Genomic DNA, 14,888 nt, shown 5'->3' with positions numbered 1-14,888 from the left:
TGTGTGTGTGTGTGTGTGTGTGTGTGTGTGTGTGTGTGTGTTCTATTAAAAACAAGCAAATTTTGGTTTGAAGAGATGGTTCAGTGGCTAAGAGCATTTGCTGCTCTCCCAGGGGACCAGAGTTTGGCTCCCATCTCATACCCACACCAGGAAGCTCTCAACCGTCTGTAACTCCAGCTTCAGGGGAGCTTCTGACTCTTCTGGACTCCTATCTACACTCACATACACATACCCACAGGCGGACACAGACACACCTACACATAATTAAAAATGAAAATTAATCTTTGAGACAAACAGATAAAAAGCCCATTCAGAAGCTGCCCCTGCCCTGGTACAGTGGAGCTTGGCTGAAGCACAGTCTCCACTTTGCCTGCTGCCTGGCAGGGGGCAATAGTCATAGCTAGGAGCGTGTGTGTTCTCCTTTATCAAGCTCCCTGGGGCCAGGAACAGTACCTCTTCCACTGGCCTGGCAGCCTTCCCAGGGCAAGAACCCAGTGTCCCTTGTTAGATGGGCCTGCCCCCTAGGCCAAGGGGCCACCTTTCTTCTCAGAGGGCTCCGGGAAGTTTGGAAGCCCCCAGAACACCACCTGCTCAGGTTCTGTACATGCTTTTTGTTTTTCTTTTGGGTCAGTCAAAGGTTCTCTATGTGAGTAAAAGAAAAACTGTGCCAGCATGTGCTTTCTGAGCAGTTCTAGGGATGGAAGCCAGGGCCTCAAGCATGCTAGTGTTCTTACAGGATGATACATTCCCCAGCCCTGAACAGTCACTAAGGTTGGCTGAGGGTCTTCTTGCTTCAAAATAATAGGAATTTGAATTCTCTGTTATTTATGTCTGTCTGACTTTTTAGTTTGATACAGGGTCTTGCCTTATACCTGGACAGACTGACCTTGAACTCAAGATCCTCAGGCCTTAGCACTCCAAGGGCTGGGAATATATGAGAAGACCACCATGCATGGCTAAAAATCAGCATGGCAAAAGCAATACTCAAAAGCAGCAAACATAGGAAGTATGAGGCCTAGGGTTCAATTCTTAGGACTAAAAAGAAAAAAGAGAGAGAGACTCAATGCCCTCCAGTAACCCTGTACATCTCTCCTAGGTCATAGATGAATGACAGCAGCCATTAACAGTCTAACATTGACATTCGGGGACTGGTGAGATGGCCTGGTAAAAGTGCTTGCCAGGCAAATCTGAACGTTTGATCTGACCCCAGGACCAGAACCAAGAGGTGGCTCACATCTGTAACTCCAGTCCTGCCTGGAGGATACAGGAAACAGCGTAGAGTGCATATCACCACAATAGAAACAAGAGACACTGTATCAAGAAGGCGAATGAGAAGAACCAACTCTGAGAAGTCTCCTATGACCACCACACACACAATGTGGCCTGCACATGTCTGTATACATATGCACATGCTTACTTGCTCACAAATAAATACATGGAAAATAAAACAAAACCTCCACCCCCCCCCAATTAAAATGTTACCATTTCTATAGCGGAACAAAACATATACCATATTAAACTTCTTCCGCCTCTCCTCCCGCCCCACAGGGTCTTATGTAGCCAGTCTGGCCAGAACTTGAGATAGCCAAAGATGACCCTGAACTTGTGATCTTCCTACCTCCACCTCCCAAGAGCTGGAATCACAGACATGGTTTTATGCAGTGCTGGGGATGGAACCCAGGGCTTGGTGCTCAGCAGGCACTGTAACAACTGAGATATATCCTCAGCCAGCAAAGTACTTCCTGACTGTGAGACTTTGCTGCTCGGAGTTGTACATTTGGTTAAAATGTGTAATTTTCCAGTGGAAGCCACACATAGGACATCCATGGTTAACTGATCTGCCAAAGTCCTTAAGGACGGGACAGGATGTGTCTTGGGACAAAGCCGGCCAAGCAAGTCTGGAAATCAAATCAAGATTTAACAATGAGAAAAGAGAAAGCAAGCAGGCAGGCTGCATTAGCAAAAGCTATGGAAATAATAGGCAGACAGAAATAATATGGTAGATGCTCAAAAGTGGAGCCAAGGGACGCCTCTGAGAGCCTGTGTTGTCTCACAATGTCCAGGCTAATGGCAGCTCTGGAAACTTCATTAAGCAACACAGGCAACTCTGAGGTCTGGCCAGGGCTTCCAGGAAGTCTCTCTCCTTACCACGTCTCCTTAATTTTTCCCCCTGTGTGTTGATTGTAAATGCTAATGTGTATGTACACATATGTACAGAAATGTGTGTCTATGCACGTGCCTGTGGTCCACCTTGGTCATCTTCCTTCCTCCATTGTTCTCTACCTATTTTTCTAATCTTAAAAAAAATTATTACTATTTATTATTATTATCATCATCATCATGGGGGGGTGCTGCCATGGCACCATATGGAGGTTAGAGGACATACCCTTGTAGAGTCAGTTCTTCCATGCTTTATGTGCACCTCAGGAAGTGAATCTAGGTCATCAGGCTTGGACTGGCCAGGTGCCTTTACCTGCTGGCCACTTCACAGTTCCTTCCCCCACTTTGTTTATTGAGACATCATGTTCAATGAATTTGAAGTTTGAAGCAAGCTGCAGAGATCTGCCCATTTCCATATACTCCCAGGGCTGCAGTTACACACACATGTGCACGTGCACATACCACAGGAATGTCTGCCTTTTTATGTGGGTGTGGGTATCCGAACTCTGATCTCAATCCTTGCACTGCAGACTTTACTCATTGAGCCACCCACCTAGCCTAGCCCCTTCAGGATACTCTTTTGTTAAGGATCTTCAGGCTGGAGGAATGGGAAGGAAACAGGTCAGTAATTGACCAATCCGTCACAGGCACCGGGATGGGGAATTACAGCAGGGGAGCTGCAATTTTGGGCTCCTCTTAGAGGACACAAAGATCTTAGGCTATCCTGGTTATGAAATCATTTGCCTTGCTCACCTTGGTTTGATTCCACAAATGCTAATCTTCTAACTAGAGTGAGCCTTTCCATCCGGCCTTCCCCACAGGAGAAGGAATGTGCTGACAAGTTCACAGAAGGGGGTCAGGCTGTTTTGTAGTTTCCTCTCCCATTGTGATTCAATGTTCATGGTCTGGCTTCTTTACCAGCCTCTGGTGACTTTGATTGGTCTGCCCCTTTCTGTCTGATTATCTCTGATCTGAGTACACAAGAGAATCTCCACTCCTGGCTTGCAAAGATTCTGGACCACCAGCCTCCAGCCTGTGTGACATAGACTAGGAGGGATTTCTCCCTCATAGGAAAGCATGGCTCTCTGTCTTTTTTAATGGTTGAGTAGTGTGTTGAGGACTGAAACCAGGGCCTTGTACAAGACAGGCAGGTATTCTACCATGAAGGGAGATTCTCCCTGGCCTGGCCTTCCTTTTGACTTGACTAAGCAATCAGTCTGCAGCTTCTCTGGCCCAGGATGAGTTGTGGGACATCTGAGAGAAAGAACAAATCAATAACAAAACCAACACTGTAAACTTAAGAGAAACATAATAAGGAAGAAGGAGGCCCTGTGCTTGGGGGAAAGAGCCAAGGATGGAGAACAGAACAAACAGAAGGAAATGGTAATGTTCAAGCTGCAGCAGCAAAGATCCAGGAGAACAGGGTGTCCTGTCACCAAGTGGACATCAGGACTGTTGAGACGGAAAGTGGAGAGGCTATTCTTGGAGGCTCCAGGAGAAAGTCAACAGGGAACAGATACAGAGGGACGGAAAATAAACTAGGAACCTCGCCTGTCTGGTGACACATGCGCAATCTAGTCCTAGGGCGGCAGAGGCAGGATTATTACCTCAAGTTCAAAGCCAGTCTGGACTACATTGTGAATTCCAGTCTCAAAAAAAGACAAGAAAAAGGGCTGCAGGGCAGCTCAACATCTTGCCTCATTCATCAGCCTCCACAAAAACCTGACAACCTGGGCTTGAACCTCTGATCACATGGTAGAAGGAGAGAGCCAATTGTCCTCTGACCACCACCTACCACCACCACCACACAGTGATGATAGAAAAGATAACAAAATAAAGCTAGTAGTGATGGCACGTGCCTTTAATCCCAGCACTCAGGGCAATCTGTTATGAGTTCTAAACCAGCCTCGCCTACAAAGCAGGACAGCCAAGGCTACACAAAGAAACCCTGTCTCAGAAAATAAGTAAATAAATAAATGCAAAGATTTATAGCCAGATATGGTGGTGCAATCATTTAATTCCAGACCTTGGGAGTCAGAGATAATCAGATCTCTGTGAGTTTGAAGCCAGCTTGGTCTTCGTAGCCAGATCTAGGCCATCCTTGTCTACGTAGGGTTATGCAGGATTACACAGGTAGACATTGTTTCAAAAACAAAACAAAATAAAATTTAATTTTTTTTTTTTCTAAAAGAAGTAACTTTTTTCTTTTTCAGCTGCAAGACAGGAGAGGAGGTAGGGAAAGGCAGAGGTGAGTCAGGCCTCCCCTGTGGTCAGGCTCTCAGAGGGCAAGAAGGGAGAGAAAGGAGGAACCTTTTTAAAATCACACTTTACTTCAATTATTCAAGTATCATTTCCCCCTTTCCTTTGTTTTTGTCAACTCTGTGAAAAGCAGTGCAGCATTGCAATGAAGAGTAACCTCAGGCTGGTGATGGGCTCAGAGTACAACACTTGCAAACATTTCATAAGTCCTACATTTGAAAAGAGACCTGGAGGCCCTGCCCTGTAATCTCAGCTGCCCAGGGAGTTGAGTCAGGAGGATTCCCAGTTTGAGGACTGCCTTGAAGAACCTATCTCAGGAAATGTTTCAAAACCAGATTAATAATAATCTACGGTAGTGTGCTTGTCTACCATGCATGAGATCCTGTATTTAATTCCCAGCATAAGGGGAGCAGTTGGGGTGGTGGTGGGTATTGTTCCCTTAAAGCTCTTCCTCAACCCCCTCCTCCAACTCCAAACCCTGTCCCTCAGAACGCCTACCAAGCGGAAGCTCCTCCCACAGAACTGCTCAAGACCACACCTACACAGTATTTAAGCTCTGGTTCACAGGCCTGCTGCATGATATCCCCATCATATTCCCCACCCACCACCAGATCAGATGAGCATGCTTTGCTCAGGTTAAACCTGGTCATTGGAGAAACCTAAATACCTAGGGGTCCATACTTATCAGCTATGACAATGTTAATCTCCAATTCTGGAGCAAGATCAGCTGAATTCATCCCCAGCCTGTCACTCATTTGCTCTGTAATTCCCAAGCAAACATTTTTTGTTGTTACTGTTTTTCCAGACAGGGTTTCTCTGTGCAAATAGACTTAGCTGTCCTAGAACTCACTTTGTAGACCAGGCTGGCCTTGAACTCACAGAGATCTGCCAGTCTCTACCTCCCAAGTGCTGGAGTTAAAGGTGTGTACTACCATACCTGACTCTAAGTGAATTTTTTAACTCTTTCAACTGGCTTCTTCAGGAGTGAAGTGAAGCTAACAATAGTATCTAATTTGAACATTTTTTAATCCAGATGGCTGAAGTAAGGATGAATTTAATTTTATACACACAGAGTTTAGAATAGTAGCAAGAAAGGGGAAACTCTGGCTGCTGATGGGAATGTAAATTAGCATAGTCACTATGAAAAACAGTATGAAGACTAGGCAGGCTTATTACCAAATGATCAGGCAATCCTGCTACTAAGTATATATCCAAACAAATTGAAATTGGATGTCAAAGAGACATCAACCTCCCATGTTTATCACAGCATCACTTATGATAGCCACAGAAGGAATCAAACAGGTTTTCACCAGCGAATAAGTGTATGAATAAAATGTGATACACACACACACACACACTATTAGGAATAAAGCGTGTGGGGAATCTTGGTGGATCCCATGACAGGCAAGGATGACCAAGGTGGGGGACAAACATGCCAGGCAGACAGAGCTTAGAGAGGAGTTTTATTAGAAAGGGAAAGGGGGGGGGGAGGTGGAGAAAAGAGGTAAAGACACACAGAGAGGGCAGAAGAGAAAAAGGAGATAGGCAAAGTCCTATCTGCCCCAGAGGAACGGCAGGAAAGAAAGCATAAGTGGGTGGGAACCCTGGGCTGACTAGAGTACTGCCTGAGTGCATCCTGCCAGGTGACAGGGGCAGGCCAGCATAATGCCTGAATCCTTCCACGAACACACACACACACAAAACCTAAGAGAGAAAATGTGGTATTTATACTCAATAGATTATTATTCAGTCACAAAAAAGAACAAAATCTTGCTACTTGCTGGGTGTAGTGGGTTACATTTGTAATTTCCACTCTTGAGAGAACCCGGGGTATAATAAAGTCAAGGCCTGTCTGGCCTACAGGAGACCCTGCTGAAATTAATTAATTCACTATGGCAATGTGGATGAGCCTGGAGGATATTATGCTAAGTGAAATGAGTCAGATTCTGAGAGACAAATATTACATGTTATCACTTGTATATAAAGCTAAAAATAAATAAATAAATAAACCAACCCCCCCCCAAATGTTAGTCTTCCAAGAGTTGAGTATAAAACAGTATTCACCAGATATTGGTGACAGGGACAGGGTAGACAAAGACAGAGAGGAGGTTGAGTGGTCCAGGAATACAGTTTCATAGGAGACACACTTTGTTTGCTTGTTTTGAATTTATTTTTATTATTTTAACTATGTGTATGTGCATATGAGTTCAAATGCCTGTTGGCAGGAATCGTCCAATCCCCTTGGAGGTAGAATAAAAGGCAGTTTTGAATGAGAGACTTGGGTGCTGGGAACACAACCCCAGAGATGTGAAAGAATGGCTTTTAACCACTGAACCATTTCTCAAACTCTTTTTCAGCCAGGGTCTCACTATGTAACACAGACTGACCTGGAACTAGTGATATAGAACATGAAGAAATGGTAAATACAGAGAAATTTAATTTACTCATTATATACTATAAAAGAGTATCGGAATCGTATACCACATCCCATAAACACACGCAATTACTAAGTGACAACTAAATAGCCAGGTGAGGTGACACAGGCCTGTAATCTCAGCAGTTGGAAGAATGAAGCAAGAAGACTCAGTGTGAGGTCAGTTGGGGCTTACAACGTGGGACCTTGTTACAAACAAACAAACAACAAAACCAGGACTGGTCTGGTACGGTGACACAGAATTCAGGAAGCAAAGGCAGGTAGATCTCTGTGCCTTTGAGACTGGCCTAGTCTACAGAGTGAGACTTTGCCTCAAAACAGAAAAAGATGATAACAAAGAAGAGGAGGAAGAAACCTGACAAAGGTCTGGGAATATGGATCATGAGAGAATACTTTCTTAGTATGCGGCGTAAGGTTCAAGGGTCCATCCCCAGCACCTTACACAAATAAATAAAATGAAATGTTTCATATTTTTAAACAGCTTTGAACACAGGGCAAGTACTCCATAGACAGCCACTTTTTAGCTTATTATTGCTATTATTACTATTATTTGGGGTTTTCAAGTTTTTCTGTATAATAGTCCTGGCTGTCCTGGCCTCCAACTCACAGAGATCTGCCTGCCTCTGTCTCCCAAATGCAAAAGGGTTGCTCTGCCACTGACTGGCACTTGGTAAATTCTTATACCACCTATCTTTTACATTTTTAAAAGTTATTTATTTTATTCAAATGGATTTTTTTGCTTACATGTATGTATATGTACCATGTGCTTGCCTGGTGCTTACAGATGATAGGAGAGGGCATCAGATCCCCTGGAACTGCAGTTACCTATAGATATAATCTGCCATGTGTGTGCTGGGGATTGAACAGCCAGGGCCCTTCAGCTGCTGAACTTTCTCTCTACACCCTACACCATCTATCATGTTACTTAATACTTTTCCTTAAGTAACACATGATTTCTATCAATTAAATTAGTTTATGCTTTACAAAAGACTTTTTTTGGGGGGTAGGGGGAGATGTTGAAGACAGTGTTTCTCTGTGTAACTGGAACTCGCTCTATAGATCAGGTTGGTTGGCCCCAAACTCACAGAGATCCACCTGTCTCTGTCTCCTTGTACTAGGACTAAAGGTGTGCAAAACTACTACCCCATGTTGATTGGGTTTTTCACGTATATATGTGTATGCATGCTCATGTATGGATGCACAGCTGTTTGCAGGAGCCACTCATGTGCATGCCCAAGTTGACCACAAGTGTCTTTTTGGCCCACTTTCAGTTTTATTTATTGAGGCAAAATCTCTAGCTGAAACAGGAATTGGCTGATTCCAGCTAGGCAGCTTGTCCTGGTGAACAGGTCTCTACCTCCAGAATGCTGGGATTATACAAGGCCATTAGGCTGGCACTGCTTTTTTGTTTTGTTTCGAGATTGGGTTTCTCTAGGTAGCCTTGGCTGGCCAAGAACTGACTATGCAGACCAGGCTGACCTCCAGTCCCTGCCTCTGCCTCCTGAGGGATGGGACTAAAGGTGTGTGCCACCGCCCAGACCTCTGCCTCTGCCCAGACCTCTGCCTCTTTGGGACTCTTTTTAGCTCTGAGCATCTGACTTTAGTCTTCATGCCAGAATTCACCCATAGTAATTTATTTCAAAGGAAACTTTGTATTATTGCTGTAGTTGTAAACCATTTAGGCTTGGCCTGTGTGGGTGGTAACTATAAAGATAAACACGAAACAATGTTTTTAAATTGTTCCTTTCCTCAGGTCCAGTTGTTACTGTTGCTTGTTGTTTTTGAAACAGTTTCCACATCTAGCTCTGGCTGGCTGCACACTGGAATCCTTTGGTCTGACTCTCCAGCATCGTGGGTTGGAAGAGGAAGATAACTATCTTGGTTTGGTTTGGTTTTGCTTAGGTGCTTTGTGTGTGTGTGTGGGGGGGGGGGGGCTTGTTCAAAATTGTAACGGCTTTAGCATTGTTATTAAGTAATCACATCTACTCTGGCCTGTGAAACACTCAGCTGGAAGAGTGTTGTCCAATTAAAAAGGTGAGAAGCCAAGTGTCACAGAGGTATTCTAGAGGGCTGGGGGTAGAAGCTCTTGCTTAATGCATATGAAACCCTGGAACATTCTAGTACTTCCCTGAGTCTTCTACTAATTAACTGCAGTCAGAAAGAAAGATCTGGTGAGTCAAGGAAGTGAAAGGCCTGTGTGGTAGAGCACCTGTTCCTCTAAGAAAGGTGGCCTGAGGGTGGCGAGGCAAGCAGGACAGGAGAGCGACTGTGGACTGGGAAAGCCCTTCCTGTCCTGATCACCATTCTCCAGTGCCACTCAAATCATTTTACAGGGTACCCAGCCAATGAGAAGAACGCCTAGAGGGCAAGGTCAGACACCCTGTACAGCAGAAGCTGTGGCTGCCTTGTCCCTTCTCCCCAGAGTACCTAGAGGCTACAGTGCCTCCCACTTCCTTCTGCCATAGGTCATTTTCTGGCCACAAAGTATGCCTAGCAGCTGCTCAGCCAGATGTGTCTGAGAGGATGAGTTCTCAGCAACCCAGAGCCAATAGCAGACTCCAGCAGGAACACCCTAGGCTACCTTTCCTCTTCATGGACCATTTCCCTCTGACTTCAGGTCCTAAAATTCTGGACCAAGAGCCTACAAAGCAACCCTGGCTCACATCCAAACACAGTCCATTCTTGTGTAACCTGTAAGTTAAGGATTTTTACCTCTGCAAAGTCAAAAGATTAAAAGGGTAACACTTGAAGACACATTAAAAACCCCATGATGCCAACCAGATTTGGGGGGGGGGGCACATAACTGTAGCTTTTCCTCCTTAGGAAGCTGAGACAGGAAGATCACCTAACCCCAGGAATTTGGGCCAGCTTGGATACCATGGGGGCGAGGGGTAGGCTCTACCCAGTGATGGTGGGGTGGCTGTTGGGGGAGAGTAAGTTTGGGGACATTGGTAACTCAGTGGTAGAGGGCTTATTTTGCACAGAAAAGGCTGTGCTAGAACTCACTCTTGTAGACCAGGCTAGCCTTGAACTTACAGAGATCCGCCTGCCTCTGCCTCCCAAGTGCTAGGATCAAAGGAATGTGCGTGCCGCCACCACCACCCAGTCTGAATTTGTTCTTAACACTAATATATATATATATATATATATATATATATATATATATATATATTTGGTTTGGTTTTGCATTCAAGCCCAGGCCAGCCTTAAAAGTGTAGGATCTGCCAGCTTTGGCCTCCTAGGTGCAAAGATTATAGGTATGAGCCACCATGTGCAGACACCCAATTTTTCTTAAAAACTTTCTTTTCAAGTATACAAACCCCAAACTTCAGTGGCTGTGAAGCTTTCCTGAAACCCAGCTAGATTCATTTCTTCAACCACACTCGGTGGGTATGGTCACTCTACAGAGACAGACTCAGAGAACTACAGAGTCATGCAGTTCACAGAAAAGGTTGGCAGAGCCCTGGTTCCTAATCAGGGACCAGAGGCAGGCTTAGGCCTGGCTACTTGTGCATGGGGGTTCTGAATGCCAAGCCCGGTCAATCTGGGGACAGTCGGATCACAGCTTATCATTTCTTGCCAACACATCTGTGCGCCAAGGCAGCCATCCCAGAGTCTTGCAATGAGGCACTGATGTCTTTATCTTAGGGATACTTTTATTAAAAACAATACAAACAAACAAACAAACAAACATGAGTTTCCTGCTGTTGTCCTGCTGGTCTCATTCATGCTTGGTGGCTTAGCCACCACTTAGTCATTGATGCCTTCCCTAATCAAATCAAACCTCCAGCCGTACCCTGAGATCTGACCCAAAAGTCTGCTGAACACTATATAAGACAGGGGAGAGATGAGGTACTAGTATGTATATGTATGTGTGGAGGGTTGCTACTTGCCAGCAGAATAACATTTTAAAAAATGACATTGTCTCACTCTATAGTCCAGTTTTTCCTTGAACTCCCTAAGTAATTCAGGCTGTCTTTGAACTTACCATCTTCCTGCCTTTGCCTCCCAAGGCTAAGGATTACAGTCATAACTCCTAACCTCAGGCATCCCAGCTATGTAATTTTTGAGTACTTTATTTATTTATTTTAATTAGTGTCTCTCTATGTAGTCTGCTGTCCTGGATCCAATATATAGACCAGGCTGGCCTCGAACTCAGAGAGATCTACCTGCTTCTGTCTCTGGAGTGCTGGGATTAAAGGCGTGCATGACCATCACACTCAGCAAGTAATTCTCTCGCTGGCACAGGACATTGATTCTGTCATCTGTCAAAGGTGGAAATGGTCCTGACCAGCCTGCCAGGATTACTGTACTAATCAGATGAAACAAGATCTGGCCACCAAACACAGTGCCACCTGGCCCAGACTCTCTCCAGCATATTTATTTCTATTTCGGTGTAGCTCTCTCCCTCTGACCACCATACTCCCTGCCCCTTGGGTCAGCACAAGTCTGCCATCTTACCCCAGTCTTGGCAGCTTGCAGACCTTTATACATTTGTGTTTCCTATCTAGGGTATCTTATCTCTCACTTTATCCCCACCTGAGATCAATACACAACCCTGCTTTATGTTTACCTGTGTGAAGTTCTGTATGTATGTACTGCTACAAAGGCAACCCAGGGCCTTGTACATACTAGGTAGACTCTCCCCCTAGGTTACTTCCCCAGTTCTAAAGAGATTGTACTTAACATATGCTATTTTCTTAGTACCGGGCTCTGCCAACAGCCCTGTAACCCTTGTCTGAATGAAGATTTTCCAACATGAATTCTCTCATAAAACACGTAGTTTGGGACATCAATCAGTCAGCACTCTAGCACTAGGATCAGGGACCACTATAACCAGCCAAGTCACCAAGAAAAAGCACAAACACACAGAAAAAAATTATGGCACCCAACAGACCATAGAACAGATACTAGTTTACATAAATAACCTCTACTTGTGATGGACCTCACTACCCATAAGCTGAAGATATTGCAGGTCGGAGGTACACTGCACGCACCCAACCTGTTGAACATGCCAGCTCAGCAACTGGGCATGCTGGAGCCTGTAGGTGTTTCCCCTTCTGATCACATGATTGCCTGAGAGATGCAGCTCATTGCTGCTACTGCCCTGAATAGCAAGAAAGGGACCTTTTGCAAACTGCCAGTCCAAGGAAAGACCAAGACTGAAACTGAAGTAGAGGTCACATTGCACAAAATGCACGTGGTTCTTGTATAGCCATAGTAAAGTCAGAAGACCAGAAGTTGAGCTATTACAACCCAGCAATTGTTTGCAGATGGAGAGCTGAAACGAGACAACAAAACTCCTTGCTGGACCGCAGCTCAGAACGGGAGTGTTGGGGGACAACGTTTTTGATGCTGGGAAAAGTCCATATATGACCATGAAAGTAAAGTACCAGGGATATTGATTTCAGTGGCACAACTGGATTTAGCAAGCTTGTTAAAAAAATGTGCACCTGGTGCACTTCTGGCTTTTCTCATTGTTGGGTGAGTTCACTGATGGCTTGTTTACCCCATCTTAGCCACATCTTACTGTTAGTGTCAGGAAACCTGCCTGGCACACAATAAGTGCTGGATAACGATCATAGTTCCATTGAGGGATTGAGAAACTTTCGTGGAAGGGCTTGGCTCATATCCATAAGGGATATGGAGACACAGCATGGTCCACCCCTGGTCTAGGGGTTTGACCTCACATTCCTCAGCACCAAACTTCCTTTTATACATGGGCTAGATTCAGGCTGCCCAGGGCACAGATATGGGATCTGTTTCTTGTGGGTATGTGTGTATGTCTCATATATGCTTGGCAAGCCTTACATTCCTAGCTCTGAATCTGCCCCTGGTCATGTTGTTAACCTTCAGCAAGTCCAAGCACCAGCTTTTTGGACACCAGAGAGGGGTATCTATGGTAGTACTTCTCTGTACAGTACCTGCTACCCTGTGGGTTATGGTGAGGGTTCAGGCTGACAGTGTACAGGAAGTGCAGTGCCCGGCACAGAATCCTCTCTAAACACAGGCTTTCAGTCTTAACAGTTCCCACAGCAACTCTAGGAGTTTTATATTGCTGTACCCATTTAATAGATGTGGAAACTGAAAGTGAGGGTGGTTCAGTGAGTTATCTAAGGTCATGAATAAGAAAGGGCTGGCTCTGGGGACTCCAGAGTCTGGGTAATGCTGTTATATAAGACACAAGAGGCCATTTTTACTAGGTAGAAAGTTCTTCCTGGCTGGCTTGTCTCCATTTCTCAGAATGATGTGGGCAGTCTGGGTCAGCTCAGGCACTTATCTGGAATTAGCGTGGGGGGTAGGGGAGAACCCTCTCTCCTACCAACTTGGGGAGCCTTTTCACACTGTACACGATTGGCTTTCTTTTCTCTGGCACTTCCGAGTTCCACCCTTTGGGGTGGGGTGTTGGCTTGTCACACTGAGTTTGACAGCCCAAAGGCAGGGGTAATTGCTGGCTGAAAAGGCAAGAGGGAGGAGAGGGAAGAGGAGTAGCCTTCGGGGCTCGTAATAGACACCCTTGGTTCTTCTCTAACTCTTTTGGTCAAAGAGCCCTCAAATCTGGCTGCAAGATGGGATCCCCTGGGAAGTTCTTAATATTCAGATCCCCATGTCCAACTCAACCAATTACATGTGGGTGGGGGTGGGGGTGCGGTACGGAACCCAGACAGCAGCAGGTCTTACTGTTCCTTAACCAACAGCCAATGCATGTCCAAGTTTGAGAAGTGCTAGTACTTTGCTCACCCCTCAGCTCAGTTTGGAGGCACCTTAGGGCACTATCACCTCCTTTCTGTGTTGGGGACTTGCTGTGTGGGGGCTGGGCATGTCTTCCAGAGGCCCGGACTCGTGGAGTATGTGTGGGTGCTAGCCGGAGACCTGGGGCTCTGTTCAGCTTAGGCCCGGCTCCGGGACTGCAGGGCTCCAGGTTCTCTTGAGGCAACAGCACATGGGCTGCTCTGTCCTCACTGCTCATCAATGCAGACCGCAAACCGAGCTCCGCGACCGTCAGCCCACCCCAGCCTCAGATATTCTAGGGACACGCCCGAGGAATCCTACCTTGGCTGCCGGCGCTGTCCTCCAGTCCTCGGAACCCTACGACTCTGGTTCCATCTGTCTCCCTCGCCGGCTCCAGACAGGCGCCCACTAGAGCGCAGGCGCCACCTAGTGGCTGCGGAGCGGTAGCGCGGGCAGGGGCTGGGAGGTGCGAGCTGTGTAGGGCGGAAATGCAGCTGGGCCTTCCCACGTGGGCGGCTTCCAACACGGCTGAGCCCGGGGGCGCAGATCCGGCCTGGGCCGGACCACCTTCACCCCTTGGGGAGCGTGGGGAGCGGAATTTGCTGTACTTTTTCTCGGAGGCGTGGAGGAGTTGTCAGGCTTGGGCCTGTGACCTGAGATCCACCTTGGGATTTTCCTGGCGGCGCTCGTGGATCTTTCCCTTCCACCATCGGCTTTCTGCACAGCCTAGCGTGGCATGGCTTCTCCTTTAAACGCGCTGGGAGCATCCGAAGGTGCCCAGGTCTGGGCGTCTTTCACGTTCAGGGAAGCCGATCCCTATCAGCAGCCCTTCCTTTCACCTCCCACCCTTTCCCTTGTTTCTTGATTCTTCCGTTACCCTAAGCTGACCTGTATAAAACACCCAGTTAGTGCCAATACGGGGGGGGGGGTGGAGTTCGCAAGACAATTAGAACCCTAGGGAGCTGGCCACCCAGGTGGTGTTTCTCCCGAAGCCTCATTAGCATGTCTTTGGCTGGTACGGGAGGTCATCTAGCATCCTTGACTCCTTCGCTTCAAATGCCAGCAGCCACCCCTTTCATCACTGCGACGCTAAAAACACCCCTTCAGATTTCCAAATGTCTCCCTGTTGGAGGGAGAACAGCTCCAGGCTGAGAACTAATTAGCTGATAATTAAGATCAGATGACACTAAATGAAATTCACTGTCGCACGGAAGTCCTGTTACCACACTTGGCAGAGCTGAGGGCATCTTCAGGCCCATCTTTTTCCCAGGGTTTCCAGTATTTTCTTCTAACGAAGACATGG

At 46.3% G+C, this 14,888-nt stretch overlaps 1 protein-coding gene across 1 annotated transcript in view; it reads right to left on the bottom strand.

The window, feature by feature from the left end:
• Positions 1-13,992, bottom strand: part of Chd9 (chromodomain helicase DNA binding protein 9) — a 224,822-nt gene extending 210,830 nt beyond the window's left edge. The window contains exon 1 of the mRNA XM_051195107.1: positions 13,907-13,992. The gene's annotated coding sequence lies outside the window, so the exon portion shown is untranslated. The remainder of the gene's footprint in view (positions 1-13,906) is intronic.
• Between the last annotated feature and the right edge of the window lie 896 nt (positions 13,993-14,888).

The sequence above is a fragment of the Phodopus roborovskii genome, unplaced genomic scaffold (genome assembly GCF_943737965.1).
Source record: "Phodopus roborovskii unplaced genomic scaffold, PHOROB, whole genome shotgun sequence".
NCBI classification, from domain to species: Eukaryota; Metazoa; Chordata; class Mammalia; order Rodentia; family Cricetidae; genus Phodopus; species Phodopus roborovskii.
This window is presented reverse-complemented; position numbering and strand designations above follow the sequence as displayed.